This window comes from Drosophila montana, unplaced genomic scaffold, assembly GCF_035044405.1.
Source record: "Drosophila montana isolate Dmon_TW-CO22-7 unplaced genomic scaffold, ASM3504440v1 contig_2716_1, whole genome shotgun sequence".
NCBI classification, from domain to species: domain Eukaryota; kingdom Metazoa; phylum Arthropoda; class Insecta; order Diptera; family Drosophilidae; genus Drosophila; species Drosophila montana.
In genome coordinates, this window is record NW_026997587.1 from 213155 (window position 1) to 225075 (window position 11921).

An 11921-nucleotide genomic window follows, 5' to 3' on the forward strand; every position below is an offset into this window, starting at 1 on the left:
TGCGCACGCAGCAAACATTTCCATGTGCCCCATGCCGCAGCCTGCACGAAATTAAAGTGTCTGTGGCACAAACCGCAAAGAGCAGAGCAGAGCAGAAGAAAACAAAAAAAAAAGAATACGTCCATCAAGCTGGCGAAGGGCAGCCAAAGCCAATAAAATTGTCATGCATTGACAAATAACATGGCCAGGCTTAGAAATAGACAGGCACCAAAAGAATGCCCAAGTCCAAGTGTCGGAGCACAGCGCAGACCAAAAACCAAGTCAAGGGAAAATGGCGTTTAAAGCCACCAAAAAGGCAAAAGAGGCAAAATGCACAAAAAGCACAAACAAAAATAACAAAAGAGGCTGCATTAAAACGTTGCCAGCGCTTCGCTTGCTTCACTGCCTCGCAGTCCGTCCGTCCGTCCGTCCGTCTGACCGTCCGTCTGGCTGTGCCTGGGCTGCAATGCGGCTCCCACGCCTTCAAAATACAATATGTTAACAAACACGCTGCCAAGTGGCTGACAGCTGGGCCAACGGACAGGCGGGGGCAGGCCAACTGCAACTGACGCTCAAGATTTCTTGTGAAAAGGCAACAAATAAGAAATATATATGTATAAATATATATGTGTATGTAAGTTAAGGCGCAGAATGAACGTGGCTGCAATGCAGCCATAACCAAAACCAGAGATGGCGAAGACCGAGACGCCAACTTCAAGGGCCCCCAAGCCAACCAAAGCGACGGCGGCGGCGGCGTCGGAGTTGGCCAGCAAAACGTGCGCAGATTTCCAGCAGACGATAAAGCACAAAGCAGCAGCAGCAGCAGCAGCAACAAGGCCTGCGCCTGGGCCTGGTCCATGGCTCGCTGGCAGCCATTTTGGCCACAACTGGCTGCAGCTGCACACAAAAAAAAATAATGAAAAAAAAAGAAAAGGAAGGCAGCTTCAAAAGTCTTGGCATGAAACTGGCAACAACAAATGGCTGGCATGCAAAGCGACAGCAGCCGAAGCCAATTTGAAATTTTCAAGAACACACACACACACACACAGAGGCATGTGTGTGTGTGTGTGTTTGTGCATAAAGTATCTGTCAGATACATTCGCTGCATCTGCATGTACGAATTCGATACTTTAGTCTTCTTGCCATTGACTGCCTGGCATCGATCAATGTTGTCTTCAAGTTGTTGTTGCTGTTGTTGGCTTTGCCCATCTCGCATTGTTGCTAGTTACAATTCTGCTGGTTGTCTTTTGACTTTTGGCTCCATGGCTGACATTGAAAGACACCTTTCGACTCTACGCGCTGAACTTTACCTATAAAATTGCACGAGTACTCATCTGTTTGTACTTTGAGCTTATTGCAGGGCTACAAAGGAAATACCATTTAACATGCCCACATAGATGTAAATATAATCAGCTGTAGGAGTTGCCTCAATCAGAATGTTTGGCGAAGTCTTGCATTAAGTTGCCACAATTTATCCCTGTTATCAGTTTATATCTCTACTAGCGGGTATACCCCGGCCTTGACTGTGGTACGTATTAAATAAATTCTCTCAAAGATCTTTGAAAATGAGTTTGAAACCGATCGGACAAAGCCTTTAAACAAAAATAATGTCGCCAGATTTAGATGCCGAATTGATCTAGAGGCCGAAACATGAACAAAGAGCTAAGCCTCGTGCATTTTGGAAGAGATTTAATCGAGTTATGACGGTGGGAAATTTTTACCTCTGTATGTCTATATAGGATATTCGAGGGTGCCATTTTTACATGAATTTTGCCAAAAAATAATGTTGTTAGATTTAGATGCAATGTTGTTCTAAAGACTAAACCATGAACAAAGAGCCAAACCTCGTGCAATTTGGAAGAGATTTGACCGAGTAATGGGAGTGGGAAATTTGACCTATGTCTATATAGGATATTTTAGGGTACCATTTTCACATGAATTTCGGCCCAGAAAAGTGTTGCCAGGTTCAGATGCCAAATTGATCTAGAGGCCAAACCTTGCACAAAAAGCCAAACCTTATGAAAATCTGTTAAGTTTTGACCGAGTAATGGGGGTGGGATATATTGACCTATGCCTACATGGGATATTTGAGGGTACCATTTGTACATGAATTTCGACCAAAAATAATGTTGCCCGATTTAGATGCACAATTGATCTAGAGGCCAAACCATGTACAAAAACCCAAACCTTATGAAAATCTGTTAAGTTTTGACCGAGTTATGGGAGTGGGAAATTTTGACCTATGTCTATATAGGATATTTTAGGGTACCATTTTCACATGAATTTTGACCCAGAAAAGTGTTGGCAGACTTAGATGCCAAATTTATTTAGAGGCCAAACCATGAACAAACAGCCAAATCTTATGAAAATCGGTTGAATATTGACCGACTTATTGGGGTGGGAAATTTTGACCTATGTCAATATAAAGTAATAGCGGGGATACATACACACAAACATACATACAGACATACATACATACATACATCCATACATAGATACATACATACACACACATACATAAATACATAAATACATACATACATACGTACATATTTACATACATACGTGCACATACATACATATCTACTTACCCGCTCCACCTCCTCCTGATCCACCGCCTCCAGTTGCTATTCCACAGGCCGTTGGAGCCAACGTTTCCTGCCTTGTTGAATTTCAGCAGGGCCTACTTGAATTTTTGAGAATCGAGGAGAAGAGCACTTGGTTGGAATTCGTTTTATTTAAATTTGCAGCACAGCGACAAATAAGCTTGGTCTGCGTTTGGTATTAGAAAACGAACATGTATGCATACATTCATTCATGTATACACTAACACACAAATGCCCAGACACACACACACATACATACATATATACATACACATGCATATATAATACTTATATGCCTTCGTGCAAAGTACTTGTATTATTATATGCTTTATTCCAAATAAGCTCAATATTATATGATTTATATAGAATCTATATTTTATTCATTGCTAGTCATTCAGTATATGTCTACATGATAATATTCTACTCAGGGAATTAATGGGGATTACTTGTACATATAGATATATACTTACAACTTTATAGTTCGGTGCTTTCTTTGAATGTTTAGAAGCATTCGAACTACTGCTCTTAACTCCGATCCCAAAATTCTTATCCTGAATGATTTTAAATTATATTTAATTTATTTTCTTAAAACCGGATTTTGTCGAATTTAAAATACATACATATATGAAAACCCCTTACATATATGTAATTTTCCCTCAAACCCTTGTAAAAAAAACCACAAATCAAAAATCATTGGAGCTTTGCGCTGATTACCAATCAGTCAATCTGGACAAACAGTTTTATATAGGAAGATGAATATACGATCCTTGATATCCAACACTTAAGCAGGCCAAAACCTAACCTCACTATTTGTTAGGCAATTGTCCAACACTAATGGCAATGTCAATGGCAATATCAATTAGAGTTCTAATTAAATCTAGGGAGTTTATTCAACCAAAATAGAAAGAGACGAGAATAGTTTAAGTGTAAATATAAAAAAAAGAGAGGAAAATGAAAAGCGAGGGCAAGCAGGTAAATGGCGGAGGGGCATTTGCTAATGATAATGTCCTCGCGGCGTTTACAGTTGCAGCTGCTTTGATAATGTCTTTGGCTTTGATGCGCTGCTGCTGTTGCAACTTGCTGCTGCTGTTGCAAGTTGCTGCTGCTGCAACTGGAACGCCCTCTAAAGCTGCTGCGCCCATAACAACCACTCATATTAGTTGGAGCACAACTATTACTTAATAGTCAGCGAGCACGTATCCTGCGCGTTTCATGTCTGCCAGGCAAATCGACACGGATTGTGGCATGGGGGCACTCCTTTTGGCCAAATGCGAAATGCGTGTAATTAGCCGCAGCGTTTCAAATTGCAAACCGCCAACTGGCTGGCTGGCGCAGCTTGGCCAAAGATTGCATTAGGCCATGGCTATATCTATGTTTCGTGTAATTTCCGCTGCGATTTTTTTTTTTTTTTTATGGAGTGCACCTCAGCTGGCTCGGACTCTAGTCGGATCTCGTCTAATGATCGGTCTCCAGCTCAGAGTCTGGCAACTGGCTGCCGCCGCTGCTGACCGATACATCAATTAAATTTGCATTTTAATTTGACGTTTCGTTTTGTTTGGCGCACTTTGTGATTTATATGGGAGCGGGCCACTGAAAAAAACCAAAAGAAATTAAAACAAAAAGCGGTTGATCTTGTTGAGGTTAGCCGGTGCGCACTGTACAGATCGAGTTTAACTTGTGCTGATTGAGTCAATGGAGCAGCCGCCCCAATGCCATAAGCCTGTCAACGTTTCCGTTCGGGCGGCCAGTCTAGAGTGTGAACTTATGGCGCCACCAGCAGCCGCTGCACCACCCCCCCCCCCCCCCTCTGATCCCCTGGCCATGTGGGGCAGCAGCAGCAGTAGCAGCAGTTGCATGCCAAAGCCAAGTTAGGGCTCGCAGACTACCCATAAACATTTGCCCAAAAAACAACCACGACTAGAACGTAATAAACAAGTAAAAGTGCTCTGGGCGGGCGTGCGCGACTACGAGATACCCTGAACCCAAAGCAAGAGTTCTTCATTAACTTAACCTCATACGAGAGCCTGCAAACATAAATTGGTGTCTCTAGCACTTATAAGCTTCAAGATAAGGTCTAACTACAGGTTATCCATTACGATATTTATCGATTCAGTGAAAAAGTTGCGAGTTATCTATAATTTAAATAAGCTTGAGCTGTGCGAGCAATATGAGGACCTAGATTCAAAAATTTCAAGCTTCTAACTCTTAAAGCTTTCGAGATCGACGCACTTCAGTTAGACGAACGGATGAAGGGACATGGCTAGATAGCCTCGATATCGATATTTATCGATTCAGTAAAAAACAAACCTTAATTCAAAATTTCAAGATTGTACTTCAGTTAGATTTCAGTCAGACGAACGGATGAATGTACATGGCTAAATAGACTCGGCTGCTGATTATGAATATTCCTGCTTTATATAGTCCTCACTTCGCCTGTTACATACATGTTAACAAAAACGTAATACCCTTATTTCACCCTCAATGTTTGCAGGGCATTCAAAAAGAGGGGCACACGTGCGCGCAAAGACGTTTACATAACAGTTTGCCAGCTAGTGCGGCCAGTTAGTATGCCAGACAGCGGTAGCCCACCCACCCACACACACACACACACACACACACACACACACAGAGTCGCACATACAACACCACCCACACACACACACACAGGATACACAGACGCCTCGGCCACCCTCACCTGGCCGCAGCTCTGTCAAAATGCCAGGCGCGAATTGTAAATTTGCAAATGCCGGAAACGCAAATTTTACCAAACTTGTTACCCACCAACAGCAGCAACAACAACAACAACAGCAACAACGATAGCAAACTTTTGGCCAAATATCTAGCCACAAAAAGTTAAATTCCAAATTGGCCGCAGGGCATATTGCGTTGGCGTTGGCCGGAATAGAACTTTGCATTACAATTGGCTGGCAATTTCTGTGTGCCGAGAGAGAAAGAGTCCTATGATGGGCTCCTGGCACGCAATGGCCGAACTTTGGCTATTGCCAAATGGCTGCCATTGCAAGTTCTTGCGGGCCCCCAAACTAAAAAAAAAAAAAAACAGACCAAAAACAGAAAAAGCCTTTGCCGACGGATGCATAAATTGTATTTTGCCACGCCGCGCCGCATCAATTAAAATGCAAGCGAATGCTTTGTATCTAAGCTAAGCATTTCACATATTTCGGGACTGGAGCTGACCTATCATTAGCGCTTGCAAATGATGCACTACATCCGCCAGAAGTTCAACAATAATTCTTCAACTCGCGCGCAGCTAACCAATCATTAGGCCATACGCATGACGGGCACCAGGATGCCAGAGACCCGAGACCTCGGACCTTGGACCTCAGACCTCGGACATGGCAGACGCATATATCACATGTCCATGTCCGGCGGGGGGAGGGAGGGAGGAGGGAGCATGCGTTGGAGCATCATGCGCTTCCCGCAAATTCCAACACGTATCAATCTGAAAATGGTGAAAAATGCGCTTGTCCCGCCAGCTGGCCAATGATGGTGTCTCTCTGTGTGTGTGTGCGTGGATCTGTTGTGCTCCATGTTGCCTTGGCATTTGGCTTATTTATTGGCGATTGGCCCTGTCAGTGCATCCCCCTCCCCCCTCCTCCACCATCCTCCACCATCCTCCACCCAGCTTGACCTGACCGCCTTGTCCTTTTGCATACACACAGCTCGTATTTATATTTATTGTGGCACATTGCATGGGCATCGGCTTTAGTTAGCAAAGCCAGCATCTTTAGCTGTATCTGTATCTTTGTATCTCTTTGTCGAGCTTTAGGCTTGTTTTCAGTCATAAATCAGTTATTGTAGCGCCTGCGGCACAGATGCGTGCATATTCATGAGTTTGATTGAAGTTATAAATCAGTTCTACCAAAAAAAAATATTTAATCGACAAGAATACGCGAGCAGCTAACACAAATATTTAGAAAAATATCAAATGTAGTTCACATTTATTAGAACTATTTAATATGAGCAGAAATGTGAGAAGTTTTACACAAATACATTTATTATAAGTTCAAATTTTATTTGCAATTGAAAGGTTGTTAAAGAAAGCTATAAGAACTCGTAACCCGAACGTTATAAAAACTAGAAACCAGTGTTGAAAAGCTTACAGAAATTGTCGGTGGTTCAGTTCACAGCTCGAAACAATCAGGTTTGGTTTAGTAACTTCTACTAAACATGTTTCAAGTTCGAAATTTCAAATTTTTATAAACAATTTGCATGCTAAATTTAAGCTCTAGGTATGTATGCATTTCAGGCGGTTTTCCTTAAGCCAGCTTTGGTTCAGGTTTCGGTTCAGGTTCTGGTTGTTTCTTAGACAACTGGTTCGGTTCACAGTTATGAATAAACTATGAATTATTCACTTGAAGAGCTTCGACTTAAAACTCGGCAGACTTGATAGATACAATAGTTTTTGACTATTTCAACTGGCTTCGAATCTAATTTACCAGCCAAGCATTAGTTCTTGGAAGGTGGAAGGATTGTTTAGATTGTGCTATCTATCATAATATTATTATAATCAAAATCCTTGAAGTGCGAACGGATTGGTTAGATTATTTATCTATTATAAGATTATCGTAGTCATAATCATAATCCTTGGAAGGCGGAAGGCGGCAGATTGGTTAGATTATGATAGATAGCATATGATTATTATAATCATATCATAAGATTATCATAATCATAATAATAATTCTTGGAAAAAGCTAACCAATCCTTCCACCTTCCAAGGACTAATGCTATCTATCACAATCTAACCAATCTATCCACCTTCCAATGATAATGATTATGATAATCTTATGATAGATAGCATAATCTAACCAATTCGTCCACCTTCATAGTCTAACCAATCCAACTCCCCTTCCAAGGACTAATGTCTGCCAACAGATTACATCAACGGGTCCATTCGCAAGACTAAGCCAGCACTTAAGGCCAACCTGTTGATATTCAGCAGCATATAAAGCTAATTGCTGCAAGCTTTATGACATGTCGATTCAGTGGCTGAAACACCTGCCGAAGTCAAGAAACCACTTTCTATGACCACGTCTCGAGCTGAGTTTGAGTTTGAGTCTGACTTCGAGTTGGAGTTCGCCTTGCATCACATCCGCAACGGTCGTGCCAAAAAACTTAATTAATATGACACATATCGAGTTTGTGTGTAGATATATGTATATATATATTTTTTCAATATATTTTCAAATAAAGAAATGCGCTAATGAAGCGAGTGAGAAATGTTTGTGGCCTGGGCTTTTCGCAAGAGCGCCGAAAAGTCGCCAAGGCATAATTAATCATGGAACATTCTTAGGGCTATCGCTACAGCTTTAGCATCGTGTGATTAGAGTTCCGCTTGTGTTACCTTTTTTTTTTTTGCTTGGCCGGGTTAACTGAAACGAAAACGCAGTTAGCCCGAGCGCAAAAACAAAAGCAGCATAGTTTTTAGCTACGAGTGATATTAACATATCATTATTATAGCCATTAGCACTTTTAATTGATGAGTTTTTGCTGCCGTCTCCGCGCTTTTAGACGCTGGCCAGCCAGCTTGCCAATCCATTTGTCAATGGCAGCTACGAAAAAATAAATATACAAAAATAAATGAAAATAAAAACATGAAAAAGAAAAGAACACGACAGAAGAAACCGACGGAGTCAACCGTTGAAGATGGCCGCGGGTCAATTGCCTGCGTGTATTATGAATGCGATATTCAGAACTCATCTTGATAGAGTTAAAACATATTCAGTGAATGGAAGTTAGGGAAGGCTAAATGATAGAGTATCACAATGTAAATCCCTATTTGCAACAGCTTAATCAGAGCTTAGCTACAGGTTTGACCACAAAATATCCCATTCAGTGGAATATCATAGGTTGACCAAATGGTTTTATAAATGGATTCTCTTGAATGGAATATCACTTGAGCATAGGCTGAGCAATGTTACGAATATGTTAAATGTTAAATGTTATATGTTATATGTTATATGTTATATGTTACATATGTTTTGTTTTGAATGGATTCGAACTGTACGAATATTACTTTTAAGTTATTTGTTTATCGATTATTGTTTGTTCAACCTTTCAAGTTGGGTCTCTTTAGTTATATGACTTCATAGTTGCTCTGCAAACTTTTGCTGATCACATTTGATTTTGTTTATTTGGTCTAACTTAAAAATATTTGTACTTTTCGATATGGTAGCTGTCTTGTAGACCAGGGCTAACAAAATAAAAATAGTACAGGTTGTAGCCAAAAAAGAAGAAACTAATTTTGTAAATATCATTTGCAACTAAGGCATTCAGGCCCTACAAAGCTCAAGTCGGGGATTCAAGCCGGGTTCCTCGTTTTGCAGTTGCCTGAATGAGGGAATATCTTTAGACAGTTCATTTATCGAGCACATATCAATAAGATATTTACTTGCGGGAAAAACTATAGAAAAATCGAACTATAAGCAATAAGTAACTTTCTTCCCTCTTCAAACATTATTTCATTTGGAAATGGAGTTGCAAAAACCTTTATCTGTGGCATTCATCGCTGTGCCGACAGATGTTTTGTGTGTGTGTTGTCCCCGACGGTGACGACCTTTGTATAATTAATTAAGTGTTTCTAACTGGACATCGTCGGCGCTGGGGGTCAAATTATAACGACAGACAACGTTCCCGTCTCCCCTCTCTCCCTCTCTCTCTCTCTCTGACTGTCTCTCAGCACGTTTCATTGATGAATTTTGACAGATTCTTAAGTTTTGGGTTAATGGTTCGACGGCTCGAAAAGAATAAGTTTACACATACATATACATATACCAAATACGTTGAGCTTAAAGTTCGCTGGCTCAGTTCCAGCAAATTCATTAGCGGCACACGGCGAAAATGCAATTAAGTTTGCTTTCTTACAACTGCTTGGGCCATAGCAAATCGTTTGGGACATGTTTTTGGGCTCGGAAGCACTTCGTATATCAAATAGTTTGCATGTTTTTTTCTAATGATAACATTTCTGGTTAGATGTACAACAAAAATAAAGTCTTTGGGCATTGCATGACGCATTTGGCATTCCTTTTGCTGGCGAATTCCTTTGAAAAATCCCTTAACAACGATATCTAGAAACATGCAATTAAACACGCACACACGCACACATATTTAATACCGTTATATGCCTAGGTGAGGCCCACCGTGTGGCCAGAGCAGAGCGCTTGTCCCTTTTTCGAGTTGGCTTTGTTGGCTTTTTAGGCAACTCACGCCCCCTGACAGAGGGACCGCAAATCTAAGGCCTGGCGCATGTTAGACACAAGCCTTTGGCTTTTTTTGGCGGGGCCGTCGAGCTGCGCCACGCCTCCAGACGCCAATTATGTGGCCCAAACAGCAAAGGGCCAAGGATGCGCCGCGAGCACAGGATATGCTCAAACTTGCGGCGCGTTGTACTAGCCGCCGGCGTCTAACCGAGAGAAGAAAATAAAAATTAAGCAAAAAAATCGAAAGTTTGACTTTTGATTTTGAGTTAATATTAAAGAGAGAGAGGGGCTAGGGGGCGCGGCCAGAGCGGCCAGGGCGACCAGGGCGACGGCGACAACTGCCCGGCGGCCTTAACGGAAATGGAAATGATGCATGCGGCGGCAGGCGGCAGAGGCAGCAGTGGAGCAATTAGGCAGCGCCCCATTGGACGTGGCATTAAATTGTGAGCTGAAAGTGGCAGATACATCAAAAGTGAACGCAATCCATCATCTGGCGAATCATGGCGTGATGAGTGCCGCCAACAGTTCAGCCTCAGCTCCAGCTCCAGCTCCAGCTTTGGCTCTTTTCGCTCGTCGGCATCCTTTCGACTCATTTTTGTTTTGTTTTTGTTTCTGTTGGGCTTTATGATGATGACTGGCCGTGACTGGCCTTTTGGCGCGTTCGCCGCACGAGCTAAAATCATAAAACATTTCCTTTTTCTTTTGGGCCGCAGCTCTAATACCGTTAGACAGGCTACAGATACAAGATACAAGATACAAGCTACAAGATACCAGCTAAAAACTAGAGCTCCCTGCTTTGTTTGGTCAAGGTCACAATTAATTGCGATGGCGACTTCCTATATAACTGGCCTGATATTACGACTAATGCCGCCTGATCTACTTTCGGCCGAGCGGCAATTAAAACAATTACCTTTGCCTCTCCGCAAACGTAGCTGTAGCTGTAGCTGTAGCTGCTACTTGCTAGTTGTAGCTGTATCTTTATTTGTATCTGTATCTGTAGCTGTATCTGTATCTATAGCTGTAGCTGTAGCTGTAGCTGGCAGGGCTTTTCACTGGAACTGCTCGAGCCGCAGCCACATCACGCCCATTAGCGACAATCAATCTCGGCCACGCTGCAAGAACCACCTCAACAAGAAGAAAAACAACAACAATTCAGTGATAAAGTTTTGGCTGCGCTTGTTTTGGTTTTATATTTTGCCGCCTTTTGCCGTTTGGCTTTTTTATATACGAATGCGACTGCCAGATAACCCATAATTATGAAATTATTATTGAGCGCCAAGTTAGGCTCAAAGTCTCGCCATAAAATATATGCGAAATAAGCGAACAGCAAAGCACAAAATTATTATAGATATCTTTATACGGGCCCATCGTCTCGGCGTGCCGTCGGAAAAGTACAAATCTTATTTTTTTTCTCTCTGCATTTCGCGTTTTTTGTTTTCAACAGGAAGTCCCTTGACTGACTGCAGACACTGTGCTGGCGGCGCAGGAAGTTGCATAAAGCGTATTGATTAAAAATCAAAAATATATACATATATAATAAATAACTTTTTAATTGTTAGATTAAAATAACCAAAAAGTTCACAAATGCCTTGACTTAAGACACAATGAACCTTGATTATGATCAAATTCGGTTCGGTTTAAGTTTAGGTTCGGTTTAACCAACTTATTCGATTGAAGTTTCGGTTCACAAGAAAGTCAAAAGTTCAGCTTTTGTGGCCAAGTTGCAAGCAGCCATTAAGCTTGCCCCTGCAACGCTGAGCAACTGTTAAAACAACCGAATTTATGCAACATGCCCGCTAGGCAAATACTGAAAACAAACAAACTGTCGAAAAGCCAAAGAAGGCGTTCTAGGAATTTCTTGAAGGAAACGCCAAGACGACGCACAGGATGCAGCTTGTTATGTTTTGGGTCGCTTTTGAATATTTATGAAATGCAAAAAGGGGTGCAAGTCCTGCCAGCACTCGCAGCACTCGCAGCACGTTGCACGTTGCACATTGTGAATGCCGTTATGAGTTATTATATGAGAGCGGGCACAGGAGAGAAGTCAATCAGCTGGAGACAGAGTCAGAGCGACATGTAGAGTCCTGCCAAGGAGCCAAGTTGCAGCCTGATGCAAGCT